At 38.2% G+C, this 21,837-nt stretch overlaps 1 pseudogene; it reads left to right on the top strand.

The window, feature by feature from the left end:
- The first annotated feature begins 6,508 nt into the window (after nt 1-6,508).
- Nucleotides 6,509-6,944, top strand: LOC149247213 (ubiquitin-conjugating enzyme E2-17 kDa pseudogene; annotated as a pseudogene).
- Nucleotides 6,945-21,837: the final 14,893 nt, after the last annotated feature.

The following is a 21,837-nucleotide window of genomic DNA, read 5'->3' as shown; positions in this document are numbered from 1 at the left end:
CCGCAAATATCACGCGAAAAGCTCTGAAATTTGGACCCAAGGTTCAGCGCGATTTCTTCTCAAATGGGTTTTTTTTTTCAACTTCTGAAACGTCACAGAAAAAAAGTTATAGCGAAAATGCCACGATGACCTGTTTGGAGCAGCGAAACCCTAGAATCCAAAGCTCTGATACCAAATGTTATGAAACCAGCTCACAAAAAGATAGAAAAGAGAGATCCACGCCTTAGAATTCAGCCTCTTCGAGGGGGCAACCTCCTTTACATTACATAAATGAACAATTCTTGGATGATACAAATGACAAAACCTCCTTTCTATATATAGGAGTCTAAGGAGTCACAATATAATCCAGCCGACCTAACAATAATAATATAAAGCCACAAAAATAACAATAGAGGGATTCTATGGGGCACAGAAATAACAATATGGGGGTAATAGGGGCACAACAATATAAATAAGGGGTATAACTACAATAGTAATGGGGTAATCACTAGTATTATAGGGACCCAACATGAATACACTGGTATTATAGCAACCTAACATGCCCCTCTCCTTAAAAAAAGTGTTGTCCTCAATGCTTGAGTAGTTCTGGATGTTTCTGTATAAAATTCTCATCCTCCCATGTGGAATCTTCAGTGGGTAAGTTCTTCCACTTGATGAGATACTCTAAAATTGATCGATTTCGTAGTTGTCGATTTCATGTTTCTGTGACTGCTTTAGGTTCCAAAATGATTTTTCCTTCCTCGTCAAGTTCTGGCAATATTTTTTGAACTGGGAGCTTTCACCTATAACCTTCTTTAAGCATGAAACATGGAAAACTGAGTGCACTTGGGAAGATGCAGGAAGCTCCAATTTGTATTCCATAGTACCAATATTTTGTAACACCTTGTACAGAATATAATACCTTGGTGATAATTTATTATCATTCTTAGCTTGCTTGAGGGGAATTTGTTCATATAGTTGCAGTCGAAGAAATACCCAGTCACTTACATCAAAACTTCTTTCACTACGATGTTGATCTACCTGTTGTTTCATTCTATTATGTGCCAAAGTGAGGTTATCCTTTAAGAGTTCGAGAAAATGTTGTTGATGCTCGATGTGATCTTCCACTGCTTGAACCTTAGAATTTTCTTTTAAAGATGATGTGATGGATGGTGGATGATATCCATAAAGTGCCATAAATGGGGTCATTTTTGCTGCAGTATGGAAAGAAGTGTTATACCACCATTCAGCCATAGGAAACCACTTGACCCAATGTGTCTATTTATCAGATACAAAGCAACAAAGATATCCTTCCAAACATTTGTTCACTATCTCAGTTTTCCCATCAGATTGAGGATGATAAGATGAGTTATGAGCTAACTGAGTACCTAGACAAGAAAATAATTTTGTCCAAACATTTCCAATGAAAATTGGATCTCTATCACTTACCATAATCTTTGGGTTTCCATGTAGCTTTTGAATTGTTTCCATAAATGCAGTAGCAAATGTACTAGCTTTAAATGGATGAGATAATTCACAAAAGTGTGCATGTATGGTAAGTCTATCAACTACCACCATGATGACACTCTTTCCTTCAGACTTGGGTAAGCCTGTGATAAAATCAATTGAAACCTCCTCCAAACGTTGACATGGAATCGATAAAGGTTGTAACGGACCCGGGGTCTTAATTGTCTCGACTTTATTTTGTTGGCAAACCTAACATCCCACCACAAAATTTTGAATATCAGATTTAAGGCCATCCCCAAAAAATCCTTCTTAACATTGTGGTAACTTTTTAAAAATCCTAAGTGCCCTCATAAGGGAGACGTGTGAAATTCCAAAAGAATCTTTTGTTTCAGCTGGGAATTCTTACAGAGCTATAAGCGATCTTTGTACCATAACAAATCATTTTTTGAGCTAAATGTATCAGATGTACTGGGATCTTGCTGTAAATTTTGAATGAGTGCCCATACTTCTTCGTCATTCTTCCATTCATCCCTTGCTTCATTTATCCAATCTAGTTGGATAATAGAAATCACACAAAGAAATGCTTCCACATCCTCATCCTTTCTTGAGAGTGCATCTGCAACAACATTTTGCTTCCCTTTTTTGTAGATGATTTCAAAGTCATAACCCAACATCTTTGTGACCCACTTTTGTTGCTCTTCAAAGGATAATATTTGTTCTAAAAAGTATTTAAGACTATCATGATCTGTTTTTACCTTGAAGTGTCTTCCTATTAGGTAAGGTCGTTATTTCTTAAGTGCGTGTAGTATTGCCAACATTTCCTTCTCATAAATAGCTTTGTGTAAATACTTTCCTCTGATTGGATGACTTTCGAAAGCAACGGGTCTTTCTTCTTGCATTAAAACAATGCCAATTCCATTTCCTGAGGCATCACATTCCACAATAAAGGTTTTTGTGAAGTCTGGCATAGCGAAGATCTATGTTTGGCACATTGCCTCTTTAAGATGTTCAAAAGCCGTCGTCCGGATTCCAAGAAAATGCATCTTTCTTTAGTAATGTTGTTAGAGGTGCTGTTGTTCTCCCATAATTATTAACAAAATTGAAATAATACCCTGTCAACCCGAGAAAGCCTCGCAAATGCTTTTTGGATGTAGGGATTTTCCATTCCTTAATGACTTTAATTTTCTGGGGTCTATCTTAACACCTTCATGAGATACAATATGACCCAAATATTCCACCTCTTGTACTCAAAAGAAACATTTGGAGGTATTTGCATATAATTTTTTCTCCTCCAATAGTTTGAGCACCATGTCAACATGTTTAACATGATCCTTCCAAGACTTGTTGTAGATTAGTATATCATAAAAAAAAAATACTAACACAAATTTTCTAAGGAAGGGTTTGAAAATGGAATTCATTAAGCCTTGAAATGTAAAAGGTGCATTGGTAAGGCCAAAAGGCATGACCAAAAATTCATAATGACCCTCATTAGTTCTAAATGTTGTTTTTTTGAATGTCTTCAGTCTTCATTCTGATTTTATTATATCCCGAATGAATATCCAACTTGGTGAAGTAAATTTCTCCATGTAATTCATCCAATAATTCATCAATGACAAGAATGGGAAATTTCTCTTTAATAGTGAGCTTGTTGAGATCCCTATAATCCAGACACGTGCGCCATGATCCATCCTTCTTGTGCACTAATACTACTGGAGAAGAGAAAGAACTTTGACTAGGTTGAATTATACCAGCCTCCAGCATTTCTGCAACCATATGTTCAATTTGACTCTTTTGGGCATATGGATATTTGTAAGGCCTGATGTTTGGATGAACACTTCCTAGAATAAAATGAATAGCATGATCATGATCACGAATAGGTGGGAGGCTTTCTTGTGCACCAATGCTACTGGAGCCATGATCATGATTTCGATGTGGGAACCTCTAGTGAACATAATTGTGTAATTACACCCCGTTGTTATTTCTTTAGAATATTTTTCATGCTGTTAAAGCTGATTATGTTTCCTGGTTTCCCTACGATACCCCTTAATTCAACTTCCTTTCCTTCCCAAAAAAAATTCAAGAAAATTTCTTGAAAATTAAAAGCTATTGTACCCAAAGATTGTAGCCATTGCACTCCTAGTACAACATCAACACCACCCATTGGAATGGAAAGCATTGAACTATTCATTACATATTCTCCCATGGATAGCTTGATATTATGGCACTTTCCAGAGAAATTTATGGTTCCTTCATTTTCTACCATTACTTGACACTCTAGTGTTGGATATAAGAATCAATTTAATTCCTTGGCTATCTTAGAATGAATAACATTATGGGTACTACCCGAATCAATCAACACTATTATCTTTTTCTTCTTGATATGTCCTTCTATATTGAGAGGTTGAGGACTGGTAATTCCTAGCAATGCATTACAAGATATGGTTGGATTCATTTCTTCTTTCTCTAGGGTTGGTTCCTGGTGTATATCCTCTTCTTTTAACGTTTCTTGCTCCTTTTCTTCCTCCTCTTCGCAATCTATATAAAATAATTTCTTCTCAGCACACTTTTGACCTTTAGTGTATTTGATATCACAAATGTAACAAAGCCCTTTTGCTCTTTTTTCTTCCAACAGTTGAGGTGTCAACCTTGTAGGTTGTGGAAGACTAGGGGCAACAACACTTCCATCTTTATAGTTGTGAGTGGTAGGCTTCCTTGTTGCCATAATTTTTCTTTGAGTTTTTCTTGCCAACCTGAATGCCTTGTCCAATGAATCAAGTTCCCAAAGGAAAACCTCATGTTGGATGTTATCCATTAAAGTCCTTATGAACACATCAATCCTATGCTCCTTTGGAATATCTTTTACCCTTATATTCAATTTTTGGAAGTCCTCAATGTACTCCACCATTGTACCCTTTTGTTTGAGATTTATCAACTGGATAAAGAAGGTGTTTTTTTGTATCCTCATAATGTGATATCACTTCCTCCATAAAAATTGACCAAGTGACAATTTGTTTATGAGAGAAAAGCCATCGATACCATACAAACTGATTGGGTTCCAAATATAAAGTTGCAATACATACCTTTTGTGTGTTTCGCACATTATGGAGATCGAAATATTGCTCCATTTGTAGTATCCATGTTACGGGATCCTTGCCATCAAACTTCCTCATATTGATCTTTGGAACATGGGGGGTATTCAATCCAATGTTAGATTCTATGAAATCATGATTAACATTTCTTTTGTTCTCAACATGAGTTTCCTCTACTACCTTTTCACCATTAGGAAGCATTTCTTGTAGCAACTTTTCCAAACCTCCTTTCAAACCTTCCATGCCTTTCTTCAAATCTTCAATGTTTACTTCTAAAACATCCATCTTAGCTTCCCTCCATCTATATTAGCTTCCATGCCTTCCTCTTAGCTTCCATGCCTTTCTTTAAACCATCCATCTTAGCTTCTGTTACTTTTTTTGAGAGAGAAATTTGTTGCACTTAGTTTCATAACTTTGATATATCATGTTGCATTTCTTCCTCTTCTTCATGGGTCATGCTAGAGATTTTAGGTTGCTTACTAGGTGTTTCCATTTTCTTTCTTAGGGGAATCAATTAATGATAATTTTTCTTCACCATGCCGTTTGAATCACTTCAACTAATTTTTCAAACCAAACTTATGCAAATTTTAAAAAGAGACTACACACCGTTTTTCTCTTTGTAGGAGCTCGAAATTGAATCTGTTGTATCTCTGTAATTTCAAATCTCGAAGGTCTGAAATTTTGTCTTGTGATAGCCTCTGCGTCCTCTTTTTAACTCCACAAGTTTGATCAATATTGGATTCTCCAAGGAAGAGTTATGTTAAATCGCCCACGATGACCTTATTGTAGACTGGTTCAGTAGAGAAAACTTGTACCAAGTGCCACGTGTCATTGTTTCAACCTGCAGACTTGAAAATGATCCAAAAAAAACTAAATTCTGTCTACTATCTGTAACTATTTACAAACTTTCAATCTGATGCTCAGAGAGAAAGTTATTATGATTTTTCCAAGGTCATCTGTTTGAGATGTAATTTGGGAGCCTGCAAAAATCCTAACTTCCTTGGATCATATCATAGAAAATATGGCACGATAAGATCTGAAATTTGGACCTCAGGTTCATTGTTGTTTTGGCTCAAATGGGTTTTAATTTCAGATTCTGAAACTTCATAAAAACAAAGTTACAGAGAAACTTCCACTATGACCTGTTTGAAGCAGCGAAACCCTAGAATCCAAAGCTCTCATACCAAATGTTATGCAACCAACTCACAAAATAGAAGAAAAGAGAGATCAACACCTTCAAAATCAGTCTCTTCGAGGGGGAAACCTCCTTTACATTACACAAATGAACAATTCTTGGATGATTCAAATGACAAAACCTCATTTCTATATATAGGAGTATAAGAGGTCACAATATAATCAGAACTGACATAACAATAATAAATTAAGGGCACAACAATAACAATAATGGGCTTCTATGGGGCACAATAATAACAATATGGGGACAACATAGGCACAACAATAACAATAAGGAGCTACAATGACAATAATAATAAGGGGATACACTAGTATTATAGGGACCTAACATGGACTCTCAAGAAACTTTATTTTATTGTTTTCCCTTGAAAAATGAAGGAAAATACCATGGGTCGATGCCATGGGCAGATACCACGGTCAATACCACGGGAAAATACTGCAGTCAATATGATGGGCATATTTCGTCCACTTTGACTATATCAAGAAAAGGGAATATTACAAGGAGCTACATGTTGATGACTCCTCCCTCCATCCATCGTGAAATTGTGATCTTGTAAAACTTGTTTCCTTTCATTCTCTTCTAGAAGAGCTAGAAGCATTTAAGGCCAAGATAGCATTCAACTATGGCATCCATAATTTTCATCATAGATCGTAAGATTGATATACCTTTATGTGTCTGATCTAGTTAATTCTTGGGTAATATTGGCTTCCAGCTTTAAAATTTCTCTTCTAAGCTCTGAGAAATGCTAGGGTTTATTCTTTAAGATGATATTGCATTTATGGAATTGAAGTGTATTGCAAAGGAACTCAAGGATATCCAAAACGATCATCCTACTTCATGCAGTGCAGGACTAGTGAAAGATGATATGTTCCATTGGCAAGTGACAATTATGGGACCTCCTAACGGTCCATATCCCGGGGGTGTGTTTATGGTGAAAATTCATTTTCCACTTGATTATCCATTCAAACCACCTAAGATTTCTTTAAGGACTAAAGTTTATCAACAACAATGACAATATCTGCCTCGATATTTCAAAGGAATATTGGAGTCCTTCATTGAAAATTTCTAAGGTTCATCTTTCAATTTGTACTTTGTTCATTGATCCAAACATAGATGATCCCCTTGTACCAGAGATTGCTCACATGTAAAAAGCTAATAGGTCTAAGTATGAGACAACTTCTAGGAGTTGGACCTAAAAGTATGCAATGGGTTAAGAAAACATGATTTCAAGAACCAAATTTTTAGTCCTAGATGAGATTGTCTTTTAAGGTCAATCACATTCTTCTATGATTTTATGGAAGTTACACTCTTTACATGGAATTGCTATTTTTATTTTAATGTGAGTGCCTACTTGGTATGGCAGGAGAACTTGTAAGTTGGATTGAAGAAAGTATGCCTTCTGATTAATGAAGATGTTCTCTTCATTGAAATGGTGAAGATTAAATGTGTTCCTTTTCTTTTAATGGACCTTCAAAGGGACAAGAAAAAAATAGGTTATGTTTGGTTGGTTCCTATTTTGGCATGGCTTGGAGGATTTGTTATAAGGACGTGCCACAACCCTTGAATATTGTTGCACTAAGTACATTTGAGGCACTTGTTGTGTAAGAAAAATTGGAAAACTAACCTATTTTGGAGGCTAAACCTAGTTGTTTTTCCTATATATTTGGATTGTTTGAACTACATGTTTACTAAGTTATGTTATTAAGGCTTCACATGACTATAATTTGATTCGATAGGTGATGGCCAACCTATGAAAATATGTGAGTGAGATTGTAAGAACTTATGTTATAAGTTTGGAACCTTGGATGAATGTATTGAGCCTAACTAACTCAATATGAGTATAATTATTTTCTTAGAATTAGCTACTCTAATAAACTTTGTTAGGTGAAATAAAGATATCCAAGATAATCATTGAGATCGAGATGTCAATATTGCAATTGAAGATTCCAAGTTTGTTCCTTCTTAGTAAAGTGAAATTAAGTTCTTGAATCTTCTTGAGATTTGTAAAATAAAACATATTGAACCTAGTCAACTCAATATGTGGGGTGCAAGGTTGTTATAATTGACTACTCTAACAATTATTTGAATTCAAGCTTCTATGATCCATATCATAATGTATAAAGAGTTTTTTTGGAAGAAGTCACATTGAAGATTTGGGTCGATGCGTTTCGAACCAGCAAGTGTGGTTCATCGTGTCTTGAAGATGAACCACACTTGCTGGTTCGAAACACGTCAAACCAAATCTTCAATGTGATTTCTTCTGAAAAACTCTTTATACATTACTCTAACAATTGTTTAGTGAAGCTTCAAGGAGAATAAATCAAGATGACTAGTAAAAGTAAGCAAGTGATTAGAGGAAGAAGATGACAACAATTATATCAGAGAGAACCGAGACAATAGTAGTGGCAGCTGAGATGATGGACATACATAGGTAATTTGTATGAAATAAAGTAGGCTCATGACCATGTTATATTGTGAGTCACATATTATAGTTATAGCAAGTCTACATGTCATGTGTTTATATGACGTTTTAAAAAGTTTATATGATGTGTTGATATGATGTGCATAGTAACCTCATAAGTTGGAGTGTGTTGTACCCGAATCTATTTAACATGAAAAGGGAATACCGTTATAAGAATTGGATAGACATGAATACCTCTTTGACATGTATTCCCTAGTTAAATGATGTTTCTTGTCTAGTTAGTTTAGTAGCCTCTATTATAGAGTTCTTTAACACTCAAAAGAAATGTGCCATGTGTTGATTGAATAGACTTGAATGGAACATATTTATTGCAAATTTTGTTAGGTAAAATTTTATATTTAGGGGGAGTTCATCAAGAAGTTGAATGAACCATGTACTTGAAGGACTTCCTACTAGAACAATAGTTGCAATGGTTAGGTATCCATGCATTCCAGTGGATGGTTGTTTCCTTATGTGGATATCGATGATTTGATGATGTCTACATGATCGAGGTATGAAGTGAAAGTGTTAGGTTGAACCAAAGGTAGAATTTGCTAAACATTAAAATCTTTAGTGGAGTGTTTGATAAAAAAAAGGTGTAAATGAATACCTCAACATATGAAGATGAAGGCAAGTACTCATTAGGGGGGGAGTTAGAATACGTAAATAGCTACTTTTCTTATATGTTTGTGTGATCATTATTGTTGAGTATATTGGTCAATATTGGTAGGTTCTAGGCTCTACATGAAGGAGTTTATTCCTATTGTTTAGGGGATTGTGTAGGCATAATTGGTTGAGAGATTCTCTCCAACTAGATAATCTCCTAGTTTCGTGTGTTGTTGAGATATTCTCCTAACCAAGTGTTTGAGAGTCCAAAATAATTTTCCTATATTTAAAAAAAACTCATTGTATTTATATGTACTGTCATTTGATATGAATACATAGAACTACTCCCATTGTAACTCTACATGCAAGATTCCCTGGTGATGAGCCTCATTATTGGGTAATTATATGGGCCTTAACTGGCCTTAATTCACCTCCTAGCTTAGTAAAACCAACTATTCTCACAACTTATTGCATACTTTTGATTATATGTTGTTTATGAGATGAGTTTGAGTTGGATATTTTGCTTTGTGGTCTAATGTGCATGTAATTCAGGAATAAAGGATAAAAGCAAGGAAAAATGTAGGCATAAAGGATAAAAGAAAGGAAATATGGCTAAGACCTTGGTCAAAACTCAAATGGGACAAGGGAGAGTAATTATAGGAGGTAAATCTTCCTCATTTACTACTCCTCCATTCGAATATTTCTCCATCAGCTCGGAGTGAAAACAACCATCACTTTGAAGACTAGAAGACAATCGAGCAAGTGAAAGTGACACAAAACCAATTTTTCTTGAGTTGGAGGCCAAGCCTCCCTAATGGGAAGGAAGTTGTTAGAGACTTTAGAGTATAAATAGAGAGGCTTAGGACCTCAATAGGATTCAGACTTCTATTGTAAAAATTTACTTTATTTCTAAGCTGCAAGAGACTTGTGACAATTGTTCTGTAATCCATGGTTTTCATAATGAGAATGAGTTTTGTTTTAAGCCAGCTCTGAGTTAACTCAGAGGGCTAAAGCTCTTGGGTTAGGGCCCGACCTGAGCAGCCAAAGCTCCTCTTTACTATACATGTATGCTAGCATAAATTTATGGTTCTGTTCATTTGTTTAAATAGCTTCCTGGTTAAGTTTATTTGCTTAAGAAACTTTCTAGCTTACTTGTTCATTTGTTTAAATAGATTTCTAGTTCTATTCATATGCGTTGTGCTTTAGTTTACTTTCATTTGTGCCTTCTTTCAGTTCACAGGTTAGTTAGGAGAAAAAGATCACCATAAGGTTATGCACAGGTGTCTCAGCCTCATATCCTCCCTCTGGAACCATGACTTGAGGAAGAGACCCTTCAGTAACCCCAAAAACACAGGATTTTAGTTCTCGCATGAGCTATGGAGTTTTTCTTTTGATGCAGTTACTCGTTCACCCTCACTGTGTTTTTCTGTCGTTTTCCTTTGAAACCTCCTTCGACACATTCTTCATGCATCGTTTCCTCATCGTCCGATCCGCAACAAACCTTCCCAATCACCATCTGATCCATTAGTTTTTTCAACTGCCACTTACTTTATGCGCTTTAAGTCCCCACCATCGATTTTCCCCTCTTGAGCTGATTGCTATCGTGTTACCTCTGCGCTTCATGCGCTTTAAACCCCCACCATCAATCTGCCTCATTTGATTTGACGGCTATCACTTCACCCAATCACCAACTAGCTTGGCCGATCTCCACCATTGATCAACCCCACCTGATCTAACGACTATTGCACAATCTCGCTTGGATTATTGCACGACCGTTATCCACCTGAGAGCACGTGAGAAAAGTGGTTTTCTCATGTTACGTGTCGCGCAGTAAGGCTAATCGTGTGAAATTTCAAAATTCAGCTTACAGCCTTGAGGGCGCACGAGAAACTACTTACTGCCTTAGAAACCCACTCCATCATTTCCGCAAGTTTCTTTGTCCCACGATACGATCTCCATTGTCCATCTCTTGAATTAATCCACGTGATAAGATCTCAGTCTTTCATCGCTTTGTTACCATGTCCGTCCATCTCTTGACTTAACCTCCACTATAAGATCTCAGCTGTTCATACTGTGTGTTCACCCTGTCTGTCCATCTCTTCACTTAATCCATGCGATAAGATCTCAATCGTTCTTCGCTTTGTTACCCTGTCCGCCCATCTCTTCACTTAATTCCTCACGATAACGATCTCCACCGTTCATCTGCTTCATTAACCTTGTTCATCCATTTATTCACTTAAGCCCCCTCGATAAGATCTCCACTGTCCATATTATTCTCATTGATCGATCCAATGGTCCCTATGCACTACTGTGTCCTGACATCCTCCTTTCACTGATTTCGACCTCTGATTTCTCTTCCACTTAAAACTTGAGTTAGATTAAGTTTCTTTGCTTACACCTTAGTATAGTTTAATTCTCTTTGCTTCTGTAACTTAGATAGCAACATTAGGTTAGTGATTAATTTAGAAATTTTTCTTAGCATAGCTATTTAATCGGTTAATTAGGGTATGGTGTGGTTTATCATTACATGTTGTTTTCTTCAATACTGAAGGAGAAGTAGCTCTCCCTTAGGATAGATTTGCTCTTCTTCCATTAAAGAGTTAAGCTTCTTCTGACCCTATAGAAGTATGGCTTGGAACCTCTAGGGTCTCTTGCCAGATGAGCAGTGAGAACATGAAGTACCTTCACTTTTACTTGTGCATATAACACTTTTACCTCCAAGTTTGTACGTACCCCAGGTTGATAAGTAAATCTGGTAGCCCTGGGAGTTGCAGCATTATTGTTGCAATACCTAGGCTCATCACTTTTTGGCGTCGTTTCTGGGAGGTTTATAAGTAGAAGTAATTACTGCTTTCTTCTATTTTCTAGTCTCTAACTTTCTTTTCTTCTACTTCTAGTCTTCAATTTTCTTCCATTAGTTTATTTCTGCAAAAGTAATCTAGTAGCTTCCTTTCTTTCGTTTGTCATTAACTGCTTTCCTTTCCATTCTGCAAGAACTTTCTAGCTTTAAAGAAACTCTTACAAAAACCAATCCAAAAACATTTCCTTTCATGCCTCATAGGAATAGGGACAATTTAGGGAAATTATTGACAAATACCCCCGCTGCATCCAACAATCAACCTTCTTTCTTCTTCGGTGACTGTGAAGTGGAAGAACCTTTAGGTGAGCAACCTTACATATTTGAAGAACCTACAAGGGAAGAAGAAGAGGAAGAACCCATTCCTACTGAACCAATGGCGGAAACAAAAATGACAGGGGAGATAAAGAGAAAATTGAGAGTGCCTTCCCCATCAGGGAAACCAATGGGGACACTAAGATGAAGAATATAAGCCCCTCTTCTTTACCTCATTTCCATGGCTCGACCATAGAGGAAACTAAAACTTTCCTATTTGAGTTTGTTGTTATATGCCGAACCTATGACTATACATATGTTGAGCAAAAGTTAAAATTGTTTCCATCTACCCTCAAGAATGCAACATTGTGCTGGTTCATGGGTTTACTTGGAGATAGCATCACAACTTGTGACCAAATGCAATAGACTTTTAATAACAAATATAGGGACTAGTGTAGGTCAAAGGATACTAAAGAAGAGATTTTGAGGATGAACATACACCAGGATGAATCCCTATAAGACTATGAAGAAAGATTCCAGCTCAGTTACAAAAGGGCTAAGTGCACACTTGACCCTGCGTCACTAAAGCTAGTCCTACTTAGAGGAGTAAGGGAGGATCTTCTAGATACCTTACATATGATAGAAGGAGGATATGTCTAGAAATTACCCTATGAGGATATTAAGATTGTCTTTAGAAACCATTCTAAGGCAGCCAGGAAAAAGGGTAGGGGTAGTTAACCTATGGTCAGTACATTATCCTCCAACTTATCCATCGAGGGTGAAATTGGAAATATGCTGTGTTATCGGGAAAACTAGTGTCCATTCAGAGCTGCTAGTCCCACTAAGATAGGTCACTATCTTAGAAATAGACAAACTAAAGTCACTTGTGTTTTCCTTTATGAGAGATAGATGAGAGAGAAGCAGAGAGTACCAACCTCATTCTTTTGCTGGTCTCCTTTCTTGTTTTCTCTCTCCTTTGATAGAGCTTTCACCACTCCTTTCTCACTTGTCCCGCTTCAAAGAACACCTGTAGAGTCAAGGCAGAAAAATACCATCAAAGCATAGAGATCTATAACCATAAATAATGTAGGATCAAATGTACATTAACCATACAAATGCATATACAAATTCAAGATTCAGAGATATATAAACATATGGAGGAAAACTCAAATAACTTTATTGATAGAAGTAGTAGAAGAGAGGATTACAACCAAGCTGTCTGATCTAGCATCATCCTCCCAGCATGAAAGCCCTCTTCACCTCATACAAAGCAAGATCACCCAATAATGTCTTCAAAGAGAAACCAATAGCACTTCCTTGCAAATTACAAAATTCTAGCCTCTGGATCTCTTGGATGAGGGATCCATATATAGATGTTTACAGGAGAGTGAGTCAGCTTCTGGGAATTTTATTAGTGTCATTTCACTGATAGCTCTTGGTTCCACTTGGAGATTTCTGATCTCTTACTCATCCCTGGGCGAATTCAGAGAGGCAAGTGTCATATGAGCAGTTTCTAGAAGATTCTCTAGGTTTCCACCTAGCACGCTGCTTCTGCCATTTTTCTGCTCTCGCTCATCGCACCCTATAGAAGGGCTTTCTAGTATGCATCACAACCCCCGTGTGTAATAGGTGATATGCATCGCACCCTATGCATGGAGCAGTATGTATGGTCTTGTTTTGACTAGTTCTGAGTAGTTTTTCATGGATAACTTCTGGGAGATGATGTAATCAGCTGACCTTATACCTTTAGGGTATGAAACAACACTTTTAGGGGTTTAGAAGCCCTTGGTTTATGGACATATGTGATTGGGCTTGCAGTGCTCAAATATGTCTATATCATGCTAGAAGATTTCAAAAGTGATATGCTTTAAACCCTTCAATTGGACACCATGAACATCAAAAGGAAGCAAGAGGAAGCAGAGAGAGCCTTGGCCATCTTTTGTCCTAGCTGCACCAGGAGGCATCATAGGAATGAATGTCCACTAAACTATATTAAGATTTGCTCAATATGTGAAGAAAACCACTCCACATACAAGTGCCCTTCTTTACATGGACTCAAAGATGTATATCAAGGAGCCAAAGGGGTCACTGAGCAGCTTTGCTACATCAACCAAAGGAGACCTCTTGGGCCTAGACTGTACCAGCAGGGCATGCAAGGGTCATCCCATGCATATTACAACCCCAACCAAACCACAGTTATACCTTCTTGGGGACCCCCTAGTCATCCTTCCTGGTCTATACCCCCTCCTTGGTTCTATGCATCTCAGTAACATTCCTAGTCAGCCAACTAGTCATTTCAACCTTATGTTCGGCCACAACATCAGTGGAATACCGCACACCAGGGGTGGAGGCCCCAATTCAACAATGTTCCAGCCCTATTGCCTCCACCACCTACCCAACCACAACTCCTGCACTCTGCTCCACATAAGAAACCCTAGATGCCTACCCAGCCAAATTCTAACCCAAACAATAAGTAGGGTCAACAAGTATATAATGGAGAGACATCATACCCAACTTAAGTTGTAGAAATCTAGGAGATCAACCTAAGATCTCAGAGAATTCTCCCTGATAACCAACCTCCCTCTTCACATAGGGAGGTTGAGGAAGAAAGAGAGGAAAGCAACCTTAAAGTAAATCCACCCTTTCCTGAGAGATTAACTCAACCACTCTAGCCTACCCCAGAAGAAATTGAACTACTGGGAGAATTGAAAAATCTATGTGTAAAGATTCCCCTTCTCCGAGCAATCAAAGATGTTTCGATTTACAATAAGTTGATTAAGGAGAAGTGCTTCAAGCATCTAGGAAGAAGAAAAAAGGATGCCCCCACCATTAATGTAATTGGGAAATTGTCTGACTTAACGCTGGGGTAGGTAATATGTCTAAAATATTTGGACCTTGGAATCCCTATAGTAGAAGTGCACATCAATGGCACCATTGTCCCACACACTCCGATTGATCTTGGGGCTGCCATTAATGTGATGACCAAGGATACCATGCTCAAGCTCAACCTCCAAGGGTCATTGAGGAAGACCACAACAATTCTGCAACTTGCAGACCATTCCATAGTCACCCATGAGGGAATTGTGGAGGATGTGATGGTCTCCATTGACTCCTGGGAGTACCCTGCAGATTTCCTAGTTCTCCAACCTAAGGCTAAGCTTACTGGTTACCCTCTCATCCTTGGGAGGCCATGGTTGGCCACAGCTGATGCTTACATTCACTGCAGAGTGGGAATATGACCATGAAGAATGGGCATATGTCCAAACAGTTGGTCCTATACCCTCCTTATCAACCTACCCTAGAGCATGATTTATCTTATGGTTGGAGGAGGAGGAAGAAGATGAGGTTTATTCTGCCCAACTTTATGCTTTGGAAGAAATCATAGGAGGAGGACAACAAGATGAGGATGACTTAATTGAACACTTGCTCCAAAGTCCAACTCCTAGTTCATTACCATTAGAAGAAGAAGTAAGGGAAACCTAGAACAATCATCCAATTGACTTATGCTTGGCCAGTTCCAACCCACTCTGTGTCAAAACCATAGAATTTGGCCTAGAGAAAACTTTGAAAATTAATCCATCTCTTTCTTCTTTAAAAGAGGAAAAGCTATGCAACATGTTGACAAAGAACTTAGAAGCCTTTGCTTGGAGTTATAAGGAAATGAAGGGAGTACACCCCTTAGTGTGTACTCACCACATATACATCAAATAAGGTTGCAAGCCAATCAGGCAACCACAAAGGAGGATGAATCCAGCTCTTAAAGACATAGTCAAAGAAGAACTGCAAAAACTGCTAGATGCAGGATTCATTTACCCTATCTCAGACAATGAGTGGGTCTCTCCTTTAGTGTTAGTTCCCAAGAAAAATGGAAAGTGGAGGATTTGTGTTGATTATAGGGAGTTGAACAAAGCCACAAAGAAGGATCATTTTCCCCTACCCTTCATTGACCAAGTGCTAGATGGCCTGGCAGGGAAGATTTTTTTTCATTTCTAGATGGATTCAGTGGGTACAACCAAATCCAAATCTGCCTTGAAGACCAGGATAAGACCACATTCACCTGTCCTTGGGGTAATTTTGCTTATAGGGTCCTTCCTTTTGGCCTATGCAATGCTCCTGCCACTTTCCAGAGAGAAGTATCGAGTATTTTTTGCTGAATTAGTACATGATGTAGTGGAAATCTATATGGATGACTTTACACCTTATGGCTGTGATTTTCAAGAAGCCTTGACTAACCTATGCAAAGTATTACATAAATGCATTGGAATGAACCTGTCTCTCAGTCCAGAAAAATGTGAATTCTTAATGATTGAAGGGACTATACTAGGTCATTCAATATCTCAGCAAGGACTGCAGGTGGACCCAAACAAAATAGCAATCATCCAAAGGGTCCCACCTCTACAAAAGTAGAGAGATGTTAGGAGTTTCTTAGGGTTATATGGATACTACCAAAGGTTCATAAAGGACTTCAGCAAGTTGGTCTCTCCTTTGTTTGGGTTGTTGGCCAAAGATTCTATGTTTATATGGTCAAAGAGCTGTCAAGAGGCCTTAGACATTCTAAAGGGTAAGTTAACCACTGCACCAATCCTTAGAGGCCCAAACTGGGCCCTCCCTTTCCACATTCATGCTGATGCCTCACACAAAGTCATAGGAGCAGCCTTAGGTCGGGAAGAGGAGAAATTTCCCTATGCCATATAATTTACTAGTAAGAATCTGTCAAAGGTTGAGCTATACTATACTGTGACTGAAAATAAACTCCTGGCTGTTGTGCATTCACTGAACAAATTTAGGCATTACATTACATGCTATCAAACATTTGTGCATATTGATCATGCTGAAATCAAATATTTAATGAACAAACCAGATGTGAATGCTAGAATTATAAGATGGTTGCTTTTGTTACAACAGTTTGATCTAACTATTGTTGATAATCCTGGTAAGGAAAATTTTGTTGCCGAATTTCTATCTAGAATGAATCTGCCTGTAGGTGAAAAAGGAATGGTGGATGACTAGTTACCAGATGAGCATTTGTTTTCTATTTCAGTTCTCTCCCCATGGTTTGCTGATATAGCAAACTATTTGGTATCAGTACAGTTCCCACCAAACTTTCCCTCCAAAGAAAAGAGCAAGATAGTCAAGAAAAGCGCCCCCTTCACCTGGATTGGGGGCAATCTGTTCAAACTTTGCCCAGATCAAATATTAAGAAGGTGTGTAAGGGAAGAGGAAGTCTTTGACATTCTCCTGACCTGTCATGATGGGCCTTGTGGAGGTCACTTTGCAGCAAAGAGGACAACATTCAAAGTGTTGCAAGTAGGCTATTATTGGCCTACTCTTCATCAGGATGTGAAAAACTACATTAGTCAGTGTGATCGGTGCCAGAGGATGGGAAAGCCTACTCCAAGAGATGAAATGCCCCTACAACCTCAAGTGACTTTCGAGCCATTTGACAAGTGGGGCATGGACTTCATTGGGCCTATCAACCTTCCTTCAAAGAAAAAGCAACACATTATTGTGTGCACTGATTATTTGACTAAGTGGGCTGAAACCAAGGCAATTAAGGCAACAACATAAGAGAAGGTGGTTGAGTTCCTAAGGGAGAATATATTCTACAAACTTGGGTACCCTAGAGGGCTAGTCACAAACCAAGGCAGCCATTTTACCTCTAGCATGATTGAAGAACTACTCAGCCATCACAAAATCAAGCATAGGACCTCCAATCCTTATCATCCACAAGCTAATGGACAAGTGGAGGTGACCAATAGGGCACTGGAGAACATCTTAACCAAGGTAGTGAGTAGCAGCAGGAAGGATTGGGCAGAGAGACTAGTTGAGACCACCTGGGCCTATAATACAACATGGAGACCACCACTGGGTTTACACCCTATGAGATGGTCTATGGGAAAAAGGCTTTGTTATCCATTGAGTTTAAATATAACACATTGAGGATGGAAGCACAACTAGATTTGGATCTCAGTCATGCACACAAAGAAATATTGATACATTTGAATGGCTTGGATGAATTCAGAATGCAGGCCCTCCTACATATAGAGATAGTTCAGCTTCATAGGAAGATCTTGCATGACAAACATATCAAGGAGAAGCAATTTCAAGAGGGAGAGGGCATTGTTATATGATTCAAGGTATAAAGGACAAGATGGATCGAACCTTATATGGTGGAAAGATGCCATGGAAATGCTTCAGTGCAAATCAGAACTATAGATGAAGAATCCATTCCATTGCTAGTTAATGAACACTGATTGAAAATGTAAAAGAGGCCTTTATCAAAACAAGAGTTCACTGACAGTATCAATAAGACAGTGATGATAGTAGAGTAAGTTCCAGCTCCTCCTTCATAAGGGCACTAAAAAAGAAAAGATAAGGATTCAAGTGAAAACCTCCATGAGGCACTTGAGTCCCATCTTTGGGTTGAAAACCTTGTGAGGCGGCCCAAGGATGAGAAAAATGAAAATGATAAGAAGATCCCTGGGTGAAAACCTTCCTTGAGGCGCCCAGGGTAGATATCTAGGGTGTAAACCTCTATGAGGCAGCCTAGATGTTTTTTTTTGAAAAAAAATATATAATAATAAAAGAAAAAAACATAATTGTTATTTGCAGGTGGGTGAGAAAGACAATCAAGGAGAAAAGAGAAGATCCAAAGGGAACCTTGCCTCACATATATTCATCTCCTCCATTCCTTACCATGCATCCCTCCATCAATTCCATTGTTTTTCACTTCATTTATTTCAATTCAAGTAAAAATTATGTTTTCTACAGTATCCCCTGAATGGTAGATTGGTTAGGTCCCCAAAATTCATATTAGACATGATCTAACCAATCACCTCAACCATTACCATAATCCCTGCATCCACACACACTCCTACTCCCTCTGTCCATTCATTACAGCATCCTCGCAGTAACAACAAACAACATGATCAGGAAATTCCAAGGGAGACACCAAACACTGCTAAGTGGTAATCCAGGAGCTCCACAGTAGCAACAGTAGCATCCGATCTTCAGTGGCAGACACATGCAAAAGCTAATAAACCATCAGTAGACAACAAAGGAGGAAGAATAATTACCATCAGCAACACCTCTGATCTTTGACAACTGCAACATGGCATTAAGACCACAGGTAAGTATCCCGCTCACTCACTCATATGCATCATTTGATCAAAATTTGTAAAGGTTAAGAGGTAGTTGGTTTATAAGTGAAAAGGTCGCAAAAAGGAAATTCTTTAATAGGTCAAAAGAGAATGCAAGAGTCCATAGATATAGTATTGTTATGGAAACCATTTGAGAATGCTTGAAGAATTAAGACTTGGGGTAGAAACACTAGTTCACCAAAGACTCAACATACCCTATTTCTTGATGAAATCACTCATAGACTCCAACAACAAAGTAAAGGAAGGGAATTCCCAATAGTTGGCTCACCATGGGTTGATTAGGATCCTCATTAAGGATGCCCTCCAAACCCTCAGGCTCCCTATAACATGGTCAATATTCAAAGACTTACCAGGAGAGAATGACATCAAAACCATCACCTATGATGTTAGTCCTTCTGTCAGTGAGGAGGAGGAAAAACAAGAAAACAAATATATAGAGCTAGATGGGGATGAGATGGATGAAGAAGAAACTAATATAGAGGAACATGATGAAAGAGAACACAAGGAGGATGATGCTAAAACAGAGGAGGAAATGAAGGAAGAAACTGATGGAGATAAGAAAGGATAGAAAAAGAAGAAGATAAGAAAAACAGAGAGGACAGTTGTAGGAAAAGGAAAACCAGCTAGCATTTATGGCCCGCCTCTCCTTGGAGGCTATCCAGTGTAGGATAATAGCTAAATCCTATGCACCTTACCTTAGAGAACAATGGTCGTTATTTCAAATTAAAACACTAGCACAAAGGGGAACCATGCCATTTCAGGACCGCAGGCAGTTTATTAATCTTTGTGATCAAAGTGCACTAGAGGATAAGGCCAAAATGGAAGTTTTACTTGCACAAGATGGCCCTCACAGACATGAATATTTGGGATCCTAATGCAGATCTAGGATATCTACAATTAATGGATTTTTCATCATCGATGAACTATGAGGAGTCAAGGGCTACAGAGATGAAAATAGTATTGGCCAGAGAGCAAAATGAACCTCTTTTCATCAGAGCTGAACAATCAAATCCGATGGCCCTAATCAACTCCCATAATCTAATTGCAAATGATCCTCAGATAGCCCTTAGATGTCTTACTACCCAAGAGCAAGCAATTTCACATTTTGAGGATATGTTTAGGTTGCTAAGAGATGATAATATACATGCCTGCTAAAAAAGATGGAAAACACTGCCACACAGCTTGAAGATCAGAGAATATCACTCCCCTCAAAGGCTGAGAGAGGCACTCAAGAGGACACATATGTATAAGCAATAAATGCAAAGGTTGAAGGTCAATTGGATAGGCCTAAAACTCAGTTCACCGCTACTCCTAGGGCTGCTAGAAGGGAGAAAAGAAGAAGAGGAAAAGAGGCAGTGGGAAGAAGTAGAAAGGAAAGAAGGATTCTATAAACAAGAAGAAGAGACCGCAACATAACCATGGGATGTCAGAGAGGAGCAATGAAGGACATGGACATTGATTAAGTCGCTCATAGGATGAGCAACACTTTCAGTAGGGGGGTGATGATGATCCTCATCATTGGGTAATTATATGGGCCTTAAATGGCCTTAATTCACATCCTAGCTTAGTCAAACCAATTATTCTCACAACTTATTGCATACTTTTGATTATATTTTTTTTATGAGATGAGTTTGAGTTGGATATTTTGCTTTGTGGTCTAATGTGCATGTAATGTAGGAATAAAGGATAAAAGCAAGGAAAAATGTAGGCATAAAGGATAAAAGCAAGGAATTATGGCAAAGACCTTGGTCAAAACTCGAATGGGACAAGGGAGAGTAATTATAGGAGGTAAATCCTCCTCATTTACTACCCCTCCATTCGAATATTCCTCCATCAGCTCAGAGTGCAAACAACCATCACTTTGAAGACTAGAAGATAGTCGAGCAAGTGAAAGTGATACAAAACCAATTTTTCTTGAGTTGGAGGGAAATCCTCCCTAATGGGAAGGAATTTGTTAGAGACTTTAGATGTATAAATAGAGAGGCTTTGTACCTCAGTAGGATTCAGACTTCTATTGTAAGACTTTACTTTATTTTTGAGCTGCAAGAGACTTGTGATAGTTGTTTTGTAATCCATGGTTTTCATAATGAGACTGAGTTCTGTTTTAAGCCAACTCTGAGATAACTCAGAGGGTTGAAGCTCTTGGGTTAGGGCCCAACCCGAGCAGCCAAAGCTCCTATTTATTGTACATGTATGCTAGCATATATTTATGGTTATGTTCATTTGCTTAAATAGCTTCCTAGTTCTGTTTATTTGCTTAAGTAGTTTTCTAGTTTACTTGTTCATTTGTTTAAATAGATTTCTAGTTCTGTTCATCTGTGTTGTGCTTCAATTTACTTTGATTTGTGCCTTCTTTCAGTTCACAGGTTACTTAGGAGAAAAATATCACCATAAGGTTGTGTGCAGGTGTCTCGGCCTCATCTCCTCCCTCTGGGACCATGATTTGAGGAAGAGACCCTTCAGCAACCCCAAAAACATAGGTTTCTAGTTCTCGCATGAGATATGGAGTTTGCCATTTGATGCAGTTACTCATTCACCCTCACTGTGTTTTTATGTTGTTTTCCTTTGAAGCCTCCTTCGACACATTCTTCATGCATCATTTCCTCATCATCTGATCTGCAACAAACCTTCCCAATCACCACTTGATCCATTAGTTTTTCCAACTGCCACTTACTTTATGCGCTTTAAGTCCCCACCGTCGATTTGCCTCTCTTGATTCGACGGCTATCGCATCACCTCAACACTTCATGTGCTTTAAACCCCCATCA

This window comes from Pinus tabuliformis, chromosome 7 (genome assembly GCF_031772625.1).
Source record: "Pinus tabuliformis cultivar Carrire ecotype Pingquan chromosome 7, CPIR1, whole genome shotgun sequence".
In the NCBI taxonomy this organism is placed as follows: Eukaryota; Viridiplantae; Streptophyta; class Pinopsida; order Pinales; family Pinaceae; genus Pinus; species Pinus tabuliformis.
The sequence above is the reverse complement of the archived record's forward strand: the minus strand, read 5'-3'. Positions and strand labels throughout refer to the sequence as shown.